General features: G+C 32.2%; 1 long non-coding RNA gene across 1 annotated transcript; it reads right to left on the bottom strand.

Annotated features, from left to right (window-relative positions):
• Positions 1-1884: 1884 nt before the first annotated feature.
• Positions 1885-17473, bottom strand: LOC124363907. The gene is made up of 2 exons (XR_006922567.1): positions 17059-17473; positions 1885-2232 (listed from the first exon to the last, which is right to left on the bottom strand). It is a non-coding gene; the product is annotated as an uncharacterized LOC124363907 (long non-coding RNA).
• Between the last annotated feature and the right edge of the window lie 240 nt (positions 17474-17713).

Genomic DNA, 17713 nt, shown 5'->3' with positions numbered 1-17713 from the left:
GGTTATTTAATATGTAATTGGAAATTTACTTCAAGACATATTTTCCGGGAGATTGTTTGAATAACCAACAACAAACTAGAGTTACATGCATCCAGTAAAAAGAAAGTTATTTATAACAAAATAAATCTTTTCGAGAAAGCATGTTGCTTAGCTTAACGATTACACATTTGTTAGTTGTGTTGTGTTAGGAACATACTATTTTACTATATACAAATTATCTTAGAAATTAGAGCCAAAGAGGATGAATTTTGTCAATAATCCCAGCTTGGACAGGTTGGTATATAGCTTAGCTTGGCCACACTACCATTTTGCAAATAACTATTTTCTGGGCTGGGTCAATATAGTTCTTCTGCACAAACTAAAACAAACATTCTAATTCTAATTAGAAAACATTCTAATGTTCTAATTAATGAAACTATTTATTTCATGATACTCCACCATACGACTGGCACTACCTATTTGTTTAGTACAACTTTCTGTAATGGGTTTATAAACTTATTCGGCTGTAAAAATCGATAAAGAATTAGAGAAATAAGTTTTTTTGGTGAAAGATTTTAGAATGTTCTTCCTGATAATTTCTATAAACAAATTACGCCATACGTATAGCATATTTCTTAACAAACAATAATTTTATTCCTCGTTACCATGAAAACACAATTTAAAACCAATCTATAAACCTTGGAAAATGTTTTAGTATAGTGGCACTGCGAGTAATTTTCCTTCAAGTTGATTCAGACAGAGTTCATATTCAGTCTTATTCCGGCCTATGACCTGAACACCATAGCTGTCAGCTCTGTCATTTTGGCTGGGATATTCTTAAAATGGATAAGTTAAAACATCACAATTTTCATTGAATACAATTCACCTAGAAGTTTTCTTGTATGTATGGCTGTATATGTTGTCTAAATTTGTGTTAAACGATTACGTCTTTAGATTGTAGCAACTCATGGCTTTGTCTTATTTTCCTGTAGAGCAGCAGAAGTAGTCTACTATAACTCACTTACTGTATTGTATTTTTATGTGCATGTAATTAATGTATGGACTCTGGCCACTACGCCACATGCATGTCCATTATTATCATTACTGATGAGTACAGTTCATTAAATATTTGCATAAATTATAAACACAAATTATCACTCTACAACGAAGTTATACTCGCGATTGTTTTGCATTGTCGACAATCACATTTAAGTGTATGTTTTCAGACGTACTTTATTTTGAGTTTTTACACTGAACGAAAGTGTGTATAGTATCGTATACACACACAATGGAAAAGTAAAACGTTACTAGTTTACAAATTTAATGTAATAATAAACGTATTTAACTGTTACATTGGTGCCACCATTGCTTGTTGCCAGAATATGTTCTAAAATGTCTTATGATACTTAATTTGAAAAGTATTTTTTTCATTTGTTTATTCTTTTAAGTGGTGTACGTTTTATTCCCATTTGTTATAGTTTAAGTAATCAACCTGGTTCTTGAAATTTTCGTCAAGGTGCATCCTAGAAAAAAAATCATAATTTTTGGGAGTTAGTTGTGGTGGTGGTCAACATAGAAAAGTATCAAAGGTGTGAATAATTCATGTTTTTCTAAAATTATGATTCTTATCTTTTACGTCCTAAAACCCCTGCTCTTTTTTACGTCGTTATAAAGAGCCTGGAAAATGTCTAAGGAAAGATTCCAGTTTTATATTTTGTATCCCTTTTGATGCTGTGTCGTTTTGACTCTTCCAAAAGTAGCGTGGTTGACAATTGATTTCTTCCAGGTAGTTGACCTGGTCAACTAATAAACTCAGATTGAATTTGTTATTTATAAGCTTCATATGAACATGCGTAGGTTACCCTGCGTTGGAACTGTACTATCTGATTCAACTAAACAATGTTGTAAGATCTGTACTAGATGTTTATATTTAAGCACATTAATCTTAGTTTTTCCTATCTGGATTAAATCTAAAAATACAAAACATAATTGAGGTATTACATTAGTACGAGAAACTAGCCGGTAATAGTGATCAACGACTGATGGCGTCATGACAGGGTTAGGTGCATTTACTGGTTAAATTTTCAAGTGATATCAGCACACACAATTTCGTTTTCCACTGCTGTAACTTAAATAAATATTCGACCGCAAGTCGTTTCTCGTTATGTCTTCATTGACGTCATCAATGTATTGCCTCAGTTTGTTTCTTCATAAAGACCTCCAGGGTGTTTGGTTAAGCAGTATACACAGTATCTGTAAGAACAGGACGGAAATTATTAACGGTGGATATTATTAAAAATAATAAAAATAAAAGAAAGATTCCATGAAATTAATAAATCTATGAACTCAATTGTTAGAAACTTTCTGTAGAAACTAAATTATACCGGTATGAATATTTATTGCTTTTATCCGTTGTGAACTTAAGTTTTATGAAAAGTTAAATCAAATATTTAGCAATGGCCTTACTTGCTATTATTAAGGTTTTATATGTGGTGAACGTAGAAGTCTTATACTATCAGATCCTAATAATATTAAATCAAATTTAACTTTAATAATATTGAAACATCCTTCAAGTCAGCACATTGTGCACTTGAAAGATTGGGTGCAATTAGAAGAGTACTTCAAGATCAAATTCAACTAAATAAGGAGTAACCTCTATATTTATATTACTTAAATTGCAACCGAGAATAGAATATATTTCCTTTTAATATCAACCGGTGTATAAATTAAAATATATTTTTCTTATCCTAATCTATTAGGACTTCAATAATAATTAAAAATTATGCAGTCTGAAATTTTTTAACGTTTTTATCAAGTATTTACACTATAAAAATCAATACGTTTAGTGAGAATTTATGGATCTATATTATTCTCTTGTCGAGGAAGTGCATATTGTATGCGGTAGATTGCAGCACACGTGACGTAACCTAAAACCTCTATTAACCACCCTAATAAGGGAGGGGAGTATTGCATGGTAGAAGGGTGACGACCTGCCAAAGGACTGGCTCTAGTACCATGTAATGCTCTAACCTGGGTGCGTATAACAGTGCCACTGCAACCATTGCTGTTGGTTCTAGTAACAGTGGTGGATGCACGGCAACTGTTTTAAGCACAGGCAGTCCCAATCCCTGCCAAGGTTGGTCATTACAAAATTTAAAGTAACATTTTATAGATCACATTATATATTTCTTTCGTGACATATTTTCCGTCTTTATATTATTACATGACAGCGACATTTATGTCTGAGTTGGTTGCTGTAACGTGTTTTATGATGTTTGTAGACTTTATTCTGCGTATCTTTCAGGCTTGCGTATTTATACCAGACAGCAGTTGTTTTACAAAATAGTTTTTAACTACTATAAGAAAAAGCTAAATGTTCTGAACAAACTACCTAAGTGACTGGACTTAAATAAAATAAACGTATTAGGGATTATGTGTTTGAGTATTTCTTTTAAATGTACCAGATGACTTCAATGTTTTGAAATTTTCCCAAACGATTGTTCTGTTGTGATGGAGTAATGTATTTTGAGATTATGAAATAATTTTCACGTAAATTATATCCTTAGTACTTTTATAAATATTTCTAGTGACAAGATTTAGTTAATTCTTTACACGTTATTGAACGCATTACTTAAGAGACGGTACAAAAGTATGAAACTTTTGCACCGGAATAATATTATAAAAAGAAACGTTTATTGAATAGAGAAATTTAAATGAGGCTGTATTAATAAATCGGTGGTAATTAACACTTTTCACACATTTTTAATGTATTTTGTTACAACGGTGCGGACTAGTTGAAACATAATCTCTTTTATTAAGCCATTTGATAATGAAGCATTATAATCAGTTAAAAATATGCAACAAATCAAAAAGTAATTTTTGTAGAATCTTAAAGAAGAAAGTATTCTAAGGTAAGTCTCTCTTTATCTGTGGTATATTAAAGTTAACTGGTTGGATCGAATGGTTTCTGGACTTGAACACTAACAGTGAATTAAACATGAATTCATATGAAACTGGAATTTTAATTAACTGAATAATAGCTTTGCCTATCAATCAGGGGGATATATCGATAACAAATTAACCTACTGACTTGAAGTGCGTGTCCTTGACTGGATAAACCTCGTTTTATCCTTATAGAAGCCGTTTCGTTAAATATAATATTTACATATTAGGATTGTTTTACTTATTTATTCTATCCTTCTAAATTCTGTTATAGAGGAAACGCCAAGTGCTCAATTATTCATTACCATTCAAATATTGCTTTGTGAGTTGCAAAAGAATGTACAACATATTGCACTTAACCATATATTTCATCACGAAGACTTTTTCCAGAGTGTTTTAAATGACAAACCAATGGAAGACATAGTTTAGCACGCATTTAACATTACGTCACAAGCCTTGCCTATTGTCAATAATTCCAACAGTGTCTGTTGCGGAGCATGCAGTGAAGGTTGTATGAATACATCATATTACGTACATGTATGTAGAGGTTTTAAAAATCACCGAAGTGAAAGAAGTGGAAGCATGCTTCTCCCCATGCTTAGTTATAGGAATATACCGTATATATAACATAGCTTTCATAATTATCTCAATATAGCATGATTTAATCGAAAAGAAATATTTTTTCATATTATTGAAAACACTTACACAGTTTTGGTTTAACTTTTCATGTGAAAAATCACTAGTAATTGTAACACGTACAGAAACTTTCTTTACTAACCAAAAATATTTTATAAAAATTATCTCATTTATAAGCAATTTACAATGCAATTCACTATACATTACGACAACTCATATTACATATTGCAAGTCGATATTACAATAATACACAGTTTTCTCCTTTTCTTTTGTACGTCACAGATCTAGAAGAGCACCCGACTATTTTAAGTGTTAGAGAGGGCTTCTTAGCCCTAACTTCGCCTGGTAAAATAAGACATTCTTTACTTTTTTACTTTTTATTTTCGTCTTTTGTAAATAAGACTTTAAGTGATGACAGAAATATACCCTGCAACATTTTTTAAGTTTTACCCTTCCTCACTAAAGCAGAATTTTGTATGGACAAGCCATTATTCCAATGTATACAAGAAATGACTGTTTCTTCACTCTGTCCGTGATAAAGAGACGGTGGATTGACATTAGTGTGGGATTGCTAGTGATTCCCGACTGCTCATTTCCCGAGGTCTGGCAACGTCCTGACAGGGAATAGTGCATTTTCTGGCTTGGTCCTGAACTTCCAGTGACACCAGCACACGCCATTTCGATTTCGGCTGCTGGAGCGCAAATAAGGACTCGACCGCGAGTCGGACTGGCGATTAAGTTACTCATGTCGGTCTGCCTTGAAGTCAGTCATTTCTTGCCTCAGTGTATTAGTGACCTCACTTATCTTTGTCAACATCATGATTTTTAGTTTCTCCATCAAGACAATCTACATTGACAAAAATTACTTGCGTAAAAATGTCACTGGTAATTAGAATAGCCACGACGTTTTATCAAAAAATAATAGATTGTTTTTCTTTAAATGATACTTCCATTAGACATTTGAAGAAACCTTCATCCCACTTAGTTTAAAATATATCATATATACTAGCTTTAAATTTTTCAGTGCAAAAACAAAATTTAACCCTGTGCTTTCTCTAGCTTAGGTCCAAAGTTCAACGTCTTAGACTACTTGGGTACCAGAACTTATGTAAATATATATTCACTTTACATCACTACAATATTATCTATGCTAAGTATTAGTTTATTAATTTACTAATTATGTTTTGATAATTAATTTAAAATCATGTTTCAGCAGGCTATATTACTTATCCTCAATGCGAGATGACACAGTACTGTAAGTATTTGGGACATTTCAGGTGTAAATTTAATGCCATTCTGAAACTACAGTTTTAGTCAAATCTCAAAACTGTTATTACACTCTTTTATAAGGTATTATAAATATATTAGCCTACTAATTTGTCATATTTGTGATTTGAGTGTTTTGTTCTGGTTGTTTTCAGGTGGTTTCGGTCCTGCGTTGGCTTGTCGTCCTCTCTTTGACATTATCACATAACACTCTCCACGTGTGTTGCAAAACACACAGAGTATGAATGATGATTGAATGGAAAAGTGTGAGAGTTTGCGTGCGTGTAGAACTACATTTAACTAGAACAATAATCCTCCACTACACAACCTATTAAGGTAATTAAATTTATCTGCTAATATTAGACTTAAGTTTACATATTTTTTCCATGAATATACTTAATACTAAAACTATTTGTTTAATGAAGGTATATTTCTGTGATTATATTGGTGTTGGGAACTCTGTGGTTTTTCATTATCACAGTACTTCATGCTGTCTTTTCTGATTGTTACAGGGTGATGCGGCCAATGCGGCAGGAAGTCGCCCCACTTACACTAATACACACACGACCCAAACACTAGGTATTGTATTGTTCTAATTAAAATATTGAAAATAATTTGGTTAAAATTGTTGTTTCAGAATGGCACATTTATATTAATTGGTATAGTATATTTTACAGAGAATAGTTCTTAATCTTAGTATAATATTACTAATGAATGTAGTAATAAATTGGGTAGTTAGATTGTAATATAAATGTGACTCTTTACCATAAATGAGCCGAATAATCTTTCATACTTTACTTATAAATAAATAACCTGTTTGGTTTTCTCATTCCCTATTAACTTATTACAGAAGAAAATATTGTAAAATTGGAGTGATTTAGATTCAAGTCTTTGTAATTTTTATCTTGGGTTTCTCTTGAGTATCAAACTATTATAAATCATGAGGATCCGGCAATTTAAATTACAATAGTAATTATGCTAAATCTCTTTCCTTTCACATAATAATACGATTAATCTAATAAGATTAATCGTATTCTATGAAAAATCTAGATAGCACACAATATACCACCGCATAGGTAACACTTTGTTTCTATTAAGTTAAAATGTAATGCATTCCGTTCTAATAATATATTTTGTATTATTTTGTATCACCCACTATAATATTATAAAATACAGTTTTAACTTCGTATAATAAAAATGGTGTTTGAATATAATTTTACATTTTTTCACAATATCCAACTTACGTTGCTGTCTGCATTTTTAACGTGTGCAGCACTTGATTATTCGATAGCCTAGTGTATTTAGTAGTTATAATGGTGTATTTTAAATTATTAATTATATGGTTTATAAGCTGAGATTTATAAATATAAAATTACCAAATAATTTAGTGTCATAACTCAAAATTTGAATTTGTATCGCAAGTCACTCGCAATCATAGGTTTTAGTCCAGATATAAAATTTATTTCTCCCAAATTTGAACGGGCTCATTCTCGAAATCTGAAGGGGTCTCAAAATATAAATGGTATATATTGGAAAATATTGTATTTAAAAAGTTTTCGTAAATTAGAATATCCGCCTTTTTAAAACGTTTAATTAAATAATTTGTTTAAAACCTCACCCAAGCTATGTGCTACTGCTATTGCACCAACTTCAATCTGGATATAATAACAAATACGGTGGTTATTAGCTCACGTTATATTGCATATTCCATCAAGATATAACGTGATAAGATATAACACAGTTGATCAAGATGAACAAGATATAATCGAGTTTCACAAATATGTTTTTATTAAATCTACCTACCTGGTAACACATTTAAAAAAATAATATTCAAAACTAATTGATAGTGTTTCCCTATTGTAATCAATAAGTAATCAATAATCCTTAGTCACAAGATCTTCTTTAGATATCCTTAACAAAGGATATAGAGTCTCTTAAGTCATCCTTTAAAGTTAAAGGATGTGGATATGGCATTCTCTCTCAGGATATATCAAATTAGAGTTTGTGGATAAGAAATTCTCTCTCAGGATATATCAAAATACAGAACTTGGGCATGAATTATAAATAAAAAATTGTGTTAAACAATCGTAAAATGCCTATATTTATTTCTCTATTCTTGTTATAGTAAAACTGTTAGACAAGAATAGACAATAATCCCTTAACAAGTTTATTGGAACAATTCTTTCAAACATTGTATGAAAATTGAACTTATGTACTTTTACAGTGTATTGAAAAAGACAAAATATATAATATATGCTAAGTAATTTTTTTTAATCCGACCCCTTAAAAGTAGATAGTTAGGATGAATAACAATATAAAAGTGACAATGAAATATGTAGTTTTTCGAGAATCTTACATGTCTTCAAGACGCTCGTTGAGAAAAACCTCGTCGGGGTTGATCTCGTAAATGCGTGTCTAGAATATCTTCCATAGCATATTTTGAAACTGTTTGTTACCTCTTTCTTGATAATTTTCCAGTTTTATATTCCTACAAAGTTTGTTTTAAGTATTTTATTTTGCTTAAAGTATTACATTAAATCATTAAAACACGATTATTTAATTATTCAGTTGAATCTAATATGTTTTAACAAAATATAAAAACAAATTAAAGTCCAATAAAATAATTCCTGAAAAAATTTAATACTGCAAACAGTTATTATGCTGTAAAATTTCCATTCTAAATTACATAAATCTAAAGTGTATTATACATATTTATTTTCAAATTCGTTTTTATCTATATGTTTTATACCGTACCGCTGACGGAGAGTTTTCAATAGGGGTTCACTCTTACTATTTGCTTATTTTTAAAACCAATTTAAAAAACCAGTAATGAAATTAAATTAAGAAAATCTGAAGTGAGCGAATTCTAATTAAAGCCTTAAATACCATGTAATTTATAACTACGATATTATTCAGTAAAACGTTTGTAAACGACAAACGCTCTTAAATAAAGGCATTCTTGCTTAAATATTTAAGAGCGCTATTTATTTTGAGACCATACGGCCAAAGGACGTACGTCTGTCTGTGACAACTTTTGATAACATCTGTACATAGATTCCTTGTGAGTAGATTATACGAGTGTTAGTTCTGAACACGCTGTTATTTGGTTTAGCTCGGTTTCATTTTAATATCTTCTAAAATTACACAAATTTATTAAGTATCAATAACACTTATAATAATATTGAAATGAGAAATACTTTTAATAGTGAAAATGCTATATCATCTGTCATTATTCATTCATAGTATATCAGCCTGCCGCCTAGTATCTCTGCGTGCCTTAGAGTGACCAGCCATTCAAGGAATGTTGCTGCCCTACCTAGCAGGAGAGTAACGTTGTACTTATGGGGTTCTAAACCCTTTCTTGCCCTTGTTGTTGAATATTAACTGTTGGACATCCCACTACGACCGTATAAAGATTGGGGTTATCTCTGATAAAGCAATGAATACAATTCAAGGATGAAATTGTAATCAACTCTCCAAGTCGTTATAAAATATTTTTTATTAGTATGCCTGATCTACTACACTTAGTCTAACCAGTGAACTCCAACTATATTAAAAATTAAAACCAATGTGGCCCAAAACGCTACAGGTGAAACTACCTTCGGCAGAGCACTAGTTTATCGTGTTAGTCGTTACTGTCCACTAGAGTACTTTCAACGATTGACGTCCATATCAGTTCAATGTATCGTGAAAGCTCATCTTTCCGAATATAAGGACCTGTCTACGGTCCCTAACTGGAAGGATTAGGAATAGGGCTTCCACTAAATTATATTTTTAAAAGTAAAATTAAAACTAACTTAGATTAAACTATTAGTTAAATTAAAAATAAGAAACTGTTTAAACAGGTAAAACGTTTAACACTACTACAATCACGTAAATTTGTTTTATCTAGCTTAAAAGGCGGTTCAAGCTAAAAACATGTTATGTCTTCCAAAAGATCAATATAAAGGGTAGTCCCAAAGTAGGAGAAACTTTTTCAGCTATTCTCTAGCCTAACTCTAGGAAAATGCAGCCTAAATCGCTGACTGACGTATCATTCAGTAATCTCAGAATGAAGTCTCTCACAGGTACTGCGGCTACACTAGAGACAAGACTTATTGGACCATGCAGCGTGCCAGCATCCTGCAGAAGACCTCAATAGGAAGCAGGAGAGCAGCCTCGCGATAAATGGAACACTTGGTCAAAATGTGAGTACCTTACTGCAGTGCTCGGCAACTTTAGAATCCTTTCCGTGGCTACTCTCACATAGAGGGTAGCGGTAGTAAAATCTGACAAAATGACAGACTGCATGTGGTGAACTTTGGCGGGTTTCAGTAACAGGTTTCTGAGCCTATAGAGTTCCCTAAGCGTTCCAAACGATTGATGAATGACGTGGGCAACGTAATCAGAAAATATGAGCTCTTGGTTAAGCACTATGCCCAGCGTTTTGCCCATTTCACAAACTACCAGGGTCTGGCCTTCAGGCATCACCTGCACCATACGTTGACTGAGGCATTGTTCTTGTGGAGATATATGCAGAAATTAACATTTGCTAATGTTTAACTTAAACTAATGATGACAGACCATGTAATGATCTTGTCCAGATCAGAAATTATACCAGCGACCACACGTTTTATATTACAAATTGTATATGAAATATATAACAGACATTCGTTTGCATATAGATTGGCTGTGCAACATTTTACACATATAGGTAGATTATATGAACACGCCGCTTATGAAGAGGCAAGGAAGTCCCACTCTATACCTTTGTGATCTGCTGCCGTTCACTCAGACATGACAATGTTATCTCCAAATCCATAATAAATCACTTTTATGTCAGAAATTTGTGAAAGTAAGCAAGTCCTGGGAATAATCAAGCATGGTCAGCGAGCTATATCCCGTGTCTCTTGCACCATACAGGACAGCTCATAAATTTAAAAAGTGCAGTACATATGCAAAGCTACTCTGAATTTCAGATTGCGATTTCGGATATATATCTTTGTAATTAACATAACTTACGATCTGAAAAAAGTAATCTTTTCAAGAATTGCAATTTTCTTCATATTCTTCCTTAGACAAAGATCACATGTGAACCTAATTTCAAACCGCTAGAACATTCTTCTCAATACTTATCGTACAGACGGAAGAACGGATGGACCGACGTAATGACGGGCGTACGACAACACAATATTGCAATAAGGCCCTGTTGCCTTCTTAATAATATTTATATTTTTGGAGGAGTCTAATACGTACTTAAAAACTTCTGCGATTACAATCAAGAATGTAATATTCCTCCATCAAATTTTATATTCCCTTAAGGCCTTTAAATAAAAGTTATTATTGGAGGCTTCCAATCTGTGATGTACGTAAATACTCTGGAAAGATCAAAACATAGTAAGCGTGCAAATTTAATAAAACCCTTTGTTAAGAAGTAATGCGGCAAATTAGAGCCAACGTTGTTTGTTGCCGGAACATGCTCCAGACTTTCCCACGTGTGGCCAATTACATTTTTAATTACTTCTATACAGGTTTGCTGCTCTTATGTGATGTACTCTTATTTGTTTTCATTTAGTAAGGTTATGTTCGAGATTATGTATCATTTCATTTCAGTACTAGCATTATGTTTTTTCATGGTTTTTGATATCTTCACCAAGAGGTATCACCAATTTCAAGCTTTTTTATTGAGTACACTCAGAATAAGCCGAGGTGAACAACCAAACAAACCAAGTAACAGTGTCACTACAACTCAAAAATCACTACGATTCATCTATGGTTAAACGGTATGTTATCTAACAATACTTACCATCATCTCCAGGAAAACCGTGTACGAGATTTTAACATTTATTTGCAGTGGCTTAGCGTAAAGTAAATTTGTAATTGGAATAATATTAAAGAGGAGTTACAGCTAGCGCAAGTTAAATCATTCGTTGACTGCAGTCTGGATTTCTCAACTCTTCTTTAAATCCGGAACTCTCAACCAAGGAACTGCAGCTTTAGACTAAACTTCAAACTGGTAAATCTAAATTATATACTTATTGCTTTAGTCTTAGCTTTTTTTATTAACAGTAAAAATATTGTATAACGTTCAGCTGCAAAGTAGTGAGCGTATTGTTCTGTCTATTGCAAATGACATTATCAATCCATATAAAACAAGTACTGTGGATAGTCCACAAGCAAGTGTAAGTATTAAATTCCAACAGGTGAATTATGCTGTGGTCATCTTAGCATTACGTCTTACTTATTTAAGTCAATGACTTTCGAATAAAAAATTACAAATTATAATGATTACCATATAAACTTTTATCTTTTTGGAGTGAGTTAAAAAGCACAGCAAGATACGACTATGTATTGGAAATAGTAAAACTCGGTGTATACTATATTAGAAAGTGAATAAGTCTAAAAGTGTTGACACATGAAATTGATGAATACGACTATTATATAATATTCCCGTTAAAGAAGATTACAAATTAAATTTTGAATTAGTCAAGGCATATCTTTGTCAAACAATTGTAAATGACAATGACAAATGTTTAAAATTCGTCAATGATACATCTTATTCTGGATTAAACGAGAACGAGGCTTTTATCCAGCTGTGGGAGAATCTGAATGTATTCTCACTTCAACTCACCCCCCCCCCCTCCATGATTAGCAGCTTACAGTAGTAATACTCTTACAGTAGTGCAAAATCAATAAAACTTTGTTTTATTTCTTTCATCTGCGACCAAACGTCACTCTCGGAAACCACGAATATTTACGGATTGTATCAACTTATATACGAAATGTACTAAAAGTACGCATACGAAAAATGTATTAAAATATTTCTTATGATTAAGATCATAAAAATTTTTAAGATTTTTATGTTGTATTTTCTGATTGTTACAGGGTGATTCAATTGCAGGTCGCCCCACTCACACTATTACACACACGACACATACACTACTGTAGGTAACGCATTGCTTTATTTAAAAGTCAATTTAGCTTATTCAGCATGGCACTCTAATATTATTTGGTTGAGTACATGTTTATATGAGAATGGTTTATAATTTTAATTTAATTACAATTACTCATCGGAATTATTAGTTCATGAGTTGTATTAATTGTATCTTTTCATCTTAATAGTCCATCGCCTTAGATAGACTTGACGGTTAGTATTGTACTTCTTTAAAGGTTGACTGCCCCGCCGAATTTTTTGCCCAACGCCTGACTGCCATGAGTACCATATATGGTACTCATCTATATGCAGCAGCAGGCCATGAGTACCAGAAATGGTACTCACTCTATCCCAATGAAGGGTTGAAAAAAAAATTAAATTTTCGTACCAATGATCAAGATTTTAATTTAAAAACTTATCAAGTCGATTATATACAGACCAAATTACATGTCCCTAGTCTTATCAAACCTTTTTTTTTATTTCGTTGGCATTCATAGTAATCTAATAATCAGCTGTTTTGATTATTACATTGTTTGTGTGTTGGTTGAGAAAGGTTCTTTATAACCTCAATGTTAGTTTGCTACTGCCAGTGAAGTGTGAATGAGTGCATTTATAGTATAACAATATGGCAGGTGACGATGATTACATATTACAAATGTTAAATGACAGTATGAGAAGTAGTGAAGGGGGTTTCAATTACGATAGTGATACTGTTCTTGAAGTATTTGACGATAATACTGATGAAGACCTAGACTTTGTTGTAAGTGATGTTGATGAAGTTAGTAATAGTGAAGAAATTAATAACCCACAACCATCTACATCAAAAAGAGTTAGATTTAGTTCAAGTACACCTTCCAAGCGCAGACCTACACTACAAACAAATACTAGGCCTCGGCGTTTATTTAATGAAATTATATCTGACCTGTCAGCTTCAGACAATAATGAAAATCCTATACTACAACCTTCTAACAGAGTATCTAATTGGAAGTCTGTGGATGAGACTTTTAACATGTACCCTACCATCCAAACAATGAGCCTGTAAGTATTAATCCAGACCTTGCTGTGCGAACCTATTGACTTTTTTAATTTGTTTTTAAACAGTGAAGTTGTTGGTTTACTAGTGGAAAAAACTAACCGTTATGCACAGCAGATTATACAAAGTATTCCTCATAGCCCCCATGGTAGGCTTGGGAAATGGATTGAATGTACAGTTAGCGAAATGAGGCAGTTTTTCGGAATTGTTATGTACATGGGGTTAAATGTATTACCTACAATAGCTCATTACTGGAGAAACGACACGTTATATAATTCAGTATTATCTAAAGTCATGTCTAGAAATAGGTTTGAGCACATTCTAAGAGTTCTACACTGTGCTAACAATGAAGAACACATTCCAGGGAGTAGGCTTTACAAAATAGAAAAACTTGTTTCCCTATTGAATGAAAGTTTAAAATTATTAGCTATACCTACAGAGAAACTGTGTGTTGATGAGTCAGTTGTACCATTTCACGGACGGTTAATTTTCAAACAATACTTAAAGAACAAAAGGCACCGTTATGGAATTAAGATATTTAAGTTGTGTGCAGAAGGTAGTTATTGTGTAATTTATAAGATATACAGTGGGAAGGAGCAAGATCAAAGAGCTACAAATCTTTCTGCCAAGGTAGTTTTGGAACTAGTAGAGCCTTACTTGGATTTTGGAAGGACAATTTATACCGATAATTGGTACACTAGTGTTCCTTTAGCTGAATGGTTAGGCAAAAGAAACACCCATTTAGTGGGCACACTAAATAAGAAAAGGAAAGACAACCCTAAAGATATTATGAATGCAAAACTAAAGAAAGGGGATATTGTAGCTCTAAAAAATGAAAACAATGTGATAGTATTAAAATGGAAGGATAAAAGAGATGTACAAATGCTTACAACCAAACAGGGCACCGAATGTAAGACAATAAATGTGAAAGGAGGGAAACAGAAGAGTAAACCTGAAGCTGTGATTGAATATAACACTGCCAAAGCATTTATTGATTATGGAGACCAAATAGCAGCCTATTCATCACCTCTAAGGCGCAGCGTAAAATGGTACAGAAAGATTGTATTTGACATGATCCTCAGTACATCAGTTGTTAATTCTCTCCACATATTCAAGAGTGTAACAGGTAAAAAATTAAAAATTACAGAATTTAAAGAAAATTTAGTCATTGCACTATTTAAAAAAACTGATAACATAACTCAAGAAATCACTATTAATCAAGAGCAAAAGTTGGAAAGGCAACATATAAGAAACAAGTGTACCAAGTGTTATACAAAACTCGCTCAAGAAAGAGGCAGGAAAGAAGCACAGGCGAAAACTAAAAAGGTTTACACTAAATGCCTTAATTGCAAACTGTACTTCCGCTCAGAATGTTTCTTTTCTTTTCATAAAGTGAACATCAAGCGGTAAATTAGTACCAAAACATTGCCAAATAGGCCTTTTCTGTAAACAATTTTGTGTGTGTTTACTCTAATAATAATAATAAATATTTACTTTGTATCATAAATTATTTTTTATTTTATGAATCCTGACATTTATTTATTTTACAAACGGTAATATTTTGGAGGAAAAATGATTTTGAAGCTTACTATGGATTAGTTTTAAAATGATTACAAACTTTTAATAACATACAGTTGCAGCCACAGGCCATGAGTACCATAAATGGTACTCAGCAAACCCAGTATTATATTTGTTTAAATAATATATAAAAGTTTATTTTATAGGTCTATAAAGGGGAAAAAGTCAATATTTTTGTTTTTTTATTCAAAAAAATTTGTGGCCTCGGGGAGATGATCATCAATAAACATGTGGCAGTCAGGCCTAGGGCCATGAGTACCACATATGGTACTCATGGCAATCAACCTGTTAAACAAATCTGGTGACTGCAACAATATAATATTACGACATGCAAAGTAATATTTAAATTTCAGTGTCCCCATTTGCAATGAAATGTTGTGAAATATACTAAGAAGTTTAGAACTCTAGAACCCTTGTTTGGACCATCGTCGTATCTAATTATTATAAAAGGTCGATAAATCTCATAACTGCGTGTAAAGAATATATCTTTTACAATTCTGACGCTTTCTTGTTGCTTTTGATCAGCACCGTCAAATATTCTATCAAGTTCAGTGTTATTTACGGAGATACCTTCTAAAGGTCTGACAAAATATATGTTGTACCTAAAGATACTTATTATTCGGAGATACTAACTTACTAATGCTCTGATCATATATCTAGTGTAAGTAAGTATATTGTTTCACGATTATTTCTTAAAATTGCATTGTTTTAAGCACTGTCCATGGTATTGAGGAGTCTTTCTCGTGATATAGATCAAATAGATGCATTTCAAATTGAGGTGCATATCAACCAGTAGAATTTTGCTGAGCATTATCGAAACTTTAGTTAATCTTATGGGTAAATTAAAAGGTAACGAGAAATTTAATAATAAATCATTCGTAAATAAACATCCCTTAGTTTGGTCACACAATTTAAATGGTTATAAACGCAGCGTTACTCCCACTGTCCTGAATCATAGCAACGGATAAATAATGTTCTAAAATGAAGCTTGGGTTATTACCGATGGTTGGAGATTCCTAAAAGAAATTGTAGAAATGATTATTAGAAAGAAATAGTAACTATGTCATAATTAAAAGGTTAATTATCACTAAATCATATATTCATAAAATGAGGTTTAATCAGATAAGCTGTTGTACCGCAAATGCAATACACATGCAATATACAAATCACTATCACGGGTTTACCATTAGAAGAAACAAAAGTCAATGTGACTGTTAAGTAATAATAGTTAAACTGAAAACATGATTTGGTAGCAGTTCAAATATGCATTACAGGGAACCAATCCGAATGTAAATAATTAATCTATATTTAAGTAGCGGCGCGGCTCGGTTATTATTTAACAGAACTACATGAAAATTCATCTAAAACGATCCAAAATAATAAACGTTTTGCCCAATTCTAACCTAAAACCTTGCAATGTCCTCTTTTAATAGGTTAATAAATACCCTAACAACAAGTCTATTATACACAAAAACTTTTATCACTATAAATAAATCACCAAATATTTAGAATTTATGAATGCCTGTTATGAGTTTGCTAATGACGGAACTAAAAACTTGTAATATAGGACTTGTAAAAATTAAAAAAGGTTAATTTTTTTATTTGTGAACTCATACTTTTTTAACTCATGCTATTATAACTCCAATAAACAAAATTACATACACATAACAAGGACTACGATCGAGGAAGAAAATAATATATTTTGATTTACCATTCGGAGTGGTGCCTAAGCTGGACCTTTAGGTTCTTTCTTCGGAGACTTCGGAGGTTTTAAGGTTTGGTTAGAATTCCAGATTTCTGTTGACGAGTATGTTGAATTGCACTAACTGTTGTAACCTCTCACTGGGAGACAGCAATACACATATAAGTCCACGTTATATCAAGCCACTAAGACCACAGATCAAACAATTTAAAAATTGGATTTCATGAAGACGACTGTATGACGACGTATGCTTTGTTAAATAAAACACTGTTTCACCCTAGATCAATCAGACCCATTTATCTCTCCGAAATAGTTTACTGCAAAATATTTATACACTGTTACTTGTTTTATAGGAAATAATAAATTTATACGTTAGAATCCCGTTATAGTTAAGAAGAAATAAATGTGAATATAAAAAATTACATTTAATAAAGCCATATGTTGTAAAATGTTTCAGTTAAATCTCCGTGGCACAGCTGACAAAATGTGTAAAGCGTATTGATGAAACATTTTATATCCAGCAACGATTTATAATTATTACCAACATTTCCTTGAATACATTATAATCCAAAAAGATATGTCGTTAACATAATTTGATGAGCTAGCTTCTTGTTTTCTTACAATTATAATCTTCTGTAGTTTCATCAGGGTGGGACTTGCAGGT

This window comes from Homalodisca vitripennis, chromosome 5 (assembly GCF_021130785.1).
Source record: "Homalodisca vitripennis isolate AUS2020 chromosome 5, UT_GWSS_2.1, whole genome shotgun sequence".
Lineage (NCBI taxonomy): Eukaryota > Metazoa > Arthropoda > Insecta > Hemiptera > Cicadellidae > Homalodisca > Homalodisca vitripennis.
Note: the sequence above shows the minus strand (reverse complement) of the source record. Positions and strands in the feature narration are given on the sequence as shown.